This window comes from Hevea brasiliensis, chromosome 18 (assembly GCF_030052815.1).
Source record: "Hevea brasiliensis isolate MT/VB/25A 57/8 chromosome 18, ASM3005281v1, whole genome shotgun sequence".
NCBI classification, from domain to species: domain Eukaryota; kingdom Viridiplantae; phylum Streptophyta; class Magnoliopsida; order Malpighiales; family Euphorbiaceae; genus Hevea; species Hevea brasiliensis.
The window spans coordinates 15,179,553-15,185,513 of record NC_079510.1 but is presented as its reverse complement, the minus strand read 5'-3'; the positions used below and the strand labels follow the sequence as shown (position 1 = coordinate 15,185,513).

Here is a 5,961-nt window from a genome sequence, read left to right as displayed (position 1 = left end):
ATGTACTTACCTCATTAACCTTCTTAGGTGTGTGATCCATTCTCATTCCAAACTGCTGAGAGTTTGCTGCCATGTTAGCAATCAGCCTCCTTGCCTCTTCTGGTGTCTTGTCAACCAAAGCTCCTCAACTAGCAGCATCTACCATACTGTGGTCCATTGGTAGAAGTCCCTCATAGAAATACTGAATTAAAAACTGCTCACTTATTTGATGATGGAGACAACTTGCACACAGCTTCTTAAATCGCTCCCAATACTCATACAAACTCTCTCCACTGTACTGTCGGATGCCACAAATTTCTTTTCTTATGTTAGCAGTGAAAGAACGGAAGCGTGAAAAACACAAGTTTATACCATTGAATTCAAAAATTTTCACCTAGGGTCACATGCATCATGCAAGATTTATTTTTATCTATTTGATTTCAATGGTAAACAACATATTAAAACTCTTTTAATATGTTTTTTGATCTGTATTTGCCATTTAAGATTTTAAAATTAATCAGATTAATTTTAGAACCCTAGATTAAATCAAGAACGATTACATTAACCTCTTGATGCACTGCAGCGTATTTATGCCTTTGAGATTCATCTTCAGAACACTAGATGTTGTCCCTCTAGCTTGTCCACACCAAGAACACCTATGGCAGCCCTTGAATAGCTTCTAAAGCTTTTTCTATTAATTAGAAATTCAAGTTCTGCCTTTTAAGAGATTAAAGATGTAAACAGGACACTAGAAACAATTTCTAGTGTTCTTAATTCAAGAGATTGATGGCTAATCTCTTTGAATTGATGAGAGATGAAGAAGAATAGATGGAGAGCCTAAAAATGGCATGACAAAGGAGGAGTGGCTGCTGGTTGCTTTTCTTTTTTCATAACAACACTTATATAGCTAGGTTAACACATTAAACCCTTGCCACATGTCACCCTTTGATTAGCTCTAGGTTTAAGTGACTCAATCACATTGTGCCAAGTGTCAAACCTATATTTAATCTTGATTTTAATAATCTTACATGATTAAAAAAAAAAACATTTGGCAAGCTTATGTGTTATGCCATGTGTCACCATCTCATGGTGCCACTTGTCACACTGTGAAATGACCAAAATGCCCCTGTGTCTTAATTTTGACTTCTCAACCCAAAATAATTATTTTCTTCTTCTAATTAATTTATATCAAATATAAATTAATTAATTAATCTCTATTAATTAATTTCTCATTAATTAAATTCATATTTAAACACTTTAAATATAAATTTAATTTATACTACACATCCAATAATCTAGATTTGGTTTCAAGTCATGCTAGGGACTTTGCAATTTAATTGCAAACCAAATCTATTTAATTAATCAATTAAACTCTTTAATTAATTAATTAAACATATTTAATTAGGTGATAACTTGTGTATGTGTGTGACTTACTAGGCTCATCACTAATTGGCAATGAGACATGATATCAACTCTTAATATCATCAGAACTCTTTCTTACCATAAATGATTTCTCTAAATCATTTGATGAACCTCATAGACCATAGTTAACACCTAACATAGCATGCCATGGCCACCCAATTAGTAATAAAGTTTACCTTAAATGAACCTATAATCATATGTTACCATGCACTAGAATCTCTCTGTTACAAAATCCCAACTCAAGCTGGAGTCATGGTTTATGTCAAACTCTATTTGCTATGAATATTGTGTTCTCTTTTAATTCCAGTTCTTGATTAAAAAGATTTTTCTCATCAGAAACTCTTTTTTGAATAAATCTATTTGTCCTGGCCAGGAACTTGAAACATCAAGAACAATTAAATGAACATAGGATTTTATCTCTATTTACTTAGAGGAACATATTCCATCTTGATCAACACCTACCTCCATATATAACTAGTAGGAGCCAACACATGCCCATATACCCATACATAGTACAAGTATGAAAGCAGTATCAAACTCAAACTACCTATATACAAGATAACTGTGCTATCTCAGGTCTAAAGATTATATGCATTGATATGATTTATGACAATACATTAACAAGAGTAAACTCCATGTGCTTGTCATAAGTGTCACTGGCTCGGCCTACTTATCATTTATAAGTGCCTATCATGTTTGTCATATGGCATGAGACTCACCATTCCATCTTATTTATATCTCATATAAATAACTTGGTAACAAACATGGATACAATCTTTCTGGATAAGTCATGTCCTTATTATGAAGTATTCTCGATTGTGAACCTATTTATGATACTTTGTACTAGAAATACTGTCACTCATATTCTTAACAACTTAAGAATAGAATTTCTAATAAAATATCAATGGACCTTTTCTATTACACATAAATATATTATGTAAACGGAAAAGTGGAAATGCCTTTTATTAATAAAATATGTACAAGATACATACTAAATGATATGCTCTAGGGCATACTACTAACAATCTCCCACTAGCACTAGAGCCATTCATTACAATATCTTAGACCTATCTTCTCAAGATGTCGGTCTAGCTGAGTCTGTGACATAGGCTTAGTGAATGGATCAGCTGGATTTTCAGCTGATACTATTTTCTGCATGGCTACATTGCCTCGTCCAACTATTTCTCTGATAATGTGGTAGCGCCTTTCTATGTGTTTGGATTTCTGGTGAGACCTTGGTTCCTTAGCCTGTATGACTGCTCCATTGTTGTCACAGTGTAGTGGAACTGCTGACTCAATGGAAGGAACTACTGTAAGTTCTGTCATGAACTTCTTTATCCAAACAGCTTCCTTTGCAGCATCTGATGCAGCAATATACTCAGCCTCTGTAGTGGAATCTGCAGTCGTGCTCTGTTTGGAACTCTTCCAACTGATTGCACCTCCATTACAAATGAACACATATCCAGAGGTAGACTTTCTATCATCGATATCTGATTGGAAGTCAGAATCAGTATAACCATCCAATTGCAAGTCTCCACCTCCATAAATCAAGAATAAATCCTTAGTTCTTCTCAAGTACTTAAGGATATTCTTGACAGCTATCCAGTGTTCCAAACCTGGATTGGATTAATACCTGCTAGTCAAACTAATAGCATATGCGATATGTCACACCCTACCCCTCTGTAAGGCATAACATGATCCCGTAGTATACCTAATGAATTACCAACTCCGTCTACTGATAACCCATTAAGTACACTACAAGGGATTTTAAAAACTTTTCTTACTTCTTTTCTGATGGTGAGCACTATTTACAGGTGTTAAAGACTTTGGTGAACTGAAGTGAAACAACTAACTCATTTGGTTTATTTGGAATTTCTGTAAAAATTTTGGCAGAGTGCCATCTGTATTTTGGACAAAACAGTTCTTCAGAAAACCTGTAAAAAGCACACTTCAATATATTTCCAAATCTCAACTCCAACATTTTCTCAACACAACATATTTATCAATTCAGATTCACAGTAATTTTTCAAAGATTGAGATACAGGAAATATAATACAAATTTTTACAAGACAAGTAACTCATAATTATTTTACAACTTCAAGGTACAATTTGAATTTACAACTGCTCAAAACCAAAACAATATGTACATACAGTGTCATACATTACAGTACAAAATGTAAAATATTGGTATACTCATTATACCCGGTAATCCCTCACTGGATGTACTAGCAGCCTAGTCTGCTGCCCTATCCGTCTCTCTACCTGGGACAACAATAAAAAGCTATCGCTGAGACAATGTCTCAGTGGTGCACAACATTAACCAAATACAATTTAAATCACAATTCATAAGTCATGTAAATAGTGGATACTTAAAACCATAGTTAAATTCAAGACAATAAATGTCAACAAGAATTTAAACTCCATTTGTCAATATCACAATAATTTTCCATAAGTCAGATCATGTTTGAATTCAAAAAGATATGTCAATGAGGGTTTAAATCCATTTCACAATCTCATAATACACATCAATAAATCACACACAGCTTAATCATGATCCATAGTTCAATTCGTCCCAAAAGCCAATGGCTAATGAGGTATTCAATTCGTCCCAAAAGTCAATGACTAATGAGGAATAACATAGCTAGCTAGCAAAAATATGAGTACTCATCCAATTCGTCCTCAACAGGCACACACCTCAACACTTCAGCCAGAGAGGGAATTCAATTCGTCCCACTAAACAAGCTAATGAGGAATACAATCAATATACATGATAGCTGTGGTTTCAAACCATTTCCAATGCTTTTCAATCAATAAGTATCCATCAATGTCATTCAAATAATTTTTCACAGTTTCAAACCATTCACAATATTTTTCAATCAATAAGTGTCCATCAAACACATTTTCACAATTTAAAACAATGATATACAAATAGTCAATATTTATTTCAATTGAAAATAATTCAAAAGAAACAGTTGTTGTGCACAAACCTCTGATATTTGTCTCCTGGTCTTGACTCAGTATTTCTTTCCCTTTTGCTGAGTCCTTGTTAACTGAGAAACACAATTTGAAGTGTTTCAGTGCTAAATTAAACTGTCTCTATTGATGGTGTTTGGTAAATAATGCACTGAACTCAATTATTCACTTAATCACCTAATATACCGACCCTCATTGCGTTTTAGGTAAATTAGGTTTTAATGTCGTTAATATGTCACATTCGATAGGGTTTTAGGTTTGGTACGTTTTACCAAAGTCATTTCCTTGTTTAGTGCATTTTAATGCAAATTGCTGGATTCCGGGACACTGGTTTGACCTAGCCGGACGATCTAGTTCTCTCAGTTTTTGAGTCTCGGTCGAAACTACAAACTTGTAGATCTAGGTCTTATGGACCGCAGTGCAAAATTTTAGGTCAATCCGAGTTAAGTAGACCAAGTTATGGTCATTACACTATTGCTGGTCAAATGGTATCAATTTAGGTTAATTTTAGGCCAATTTGGTCAACTCTGGTTCGGCCAGTTTTTGGACCCGAACTTGTGCAAGTTGTTTGACTTGCTTATGGTCATTTCTGGGTTTTGGTGTCTTCATAAGACTTGTAGGTATGAGTCTTAACTATTCATGGTTAAAATTTCAGGTCAATTGGACCTGTTTTGAGTGAGTTATGGCCTAAACACTCACTGCTGCCCAATTGGTCATTTTTCAGGTCCTAATTGTACCTAATCCGAATTGGTCATTTTCTTAGGTCACCTTGCAAGCAGAATTTTGGTATGTTTTCTCAATGAAAGTTGGCACATTTTGTGCCTAGTTTCACCTCCAATTGGTTTCATACCAATTGAGGTTACACATTTAAACTTATTGGCTAAAATGTACACTGCCCTCTATATGCCTTTCCAACCCCAATTCAAACACACATTTATCTTGCTCTACTTTAAATCCCCTTACCTAATTCTGATTTTATACCATTCCATATTCATTTATCACTTCTTACTATGGCCAATTTGGACAGAATACAAATATTCTCAATACATCAAATACAACCCTAAACCACAAAGTCCAAATTTAGCAATATATGTGCATAAATACACCTAATCATTACATATAAATTTCCACTACTAATTTACATACACATTCATCAATTCTTCTATGTCAACATTCTGCCAACACTTCCATTAATACATACAATTATTCAAGGGTCCCCAAGCTGCCGAAAACCTTCTTCAACACCACATTGCCCTACAATTCATCAATTCTCATCCAAGTGCCAAAATCACCTTATACATGTGAAGTAATTCACTAGGTTATTAAGTCATCATGATCAACAACAATTCTCATCAAATATATGCACAAATATCTCATCAAATACATGACTCCATGGCTGTCCAAAATGAACACAACAATAACTCTTTAAACTCAAAATTTTCCTTCACAAAACCAACACCCATAACATGTACACAAAACTTAACAAAGCTATCTTCAAAAATATGAAATTACCTTATGTTTGGAGCTTGTTAAACCTTGCTTAAACTTCTCAAATTTCGTATCAAACTCTTCCTTGTGATGAGTAGA

The 5,961-nt window shown here is 34.2% G+C and overlaps 1 non-coding gene across 1 annotated transcript; it reads left to right on the top strand.

Moving 5' to 3' along the window:
• The first annotated feature begins 203 nt into the window (after window positions 1-203).
• Window positions 204-310, top strand: LOC131176117 (small nucleolar RNA R71). Its single transcript, XR_009146245.1, has one exon. It is a non-coding gene; the product is annotated as a small nucleolar RNA R71 (small nucleolar RNA).
• The last annotated feature ends 5,651 nt before the right edge of the window (window positions 311-5,961 follow it).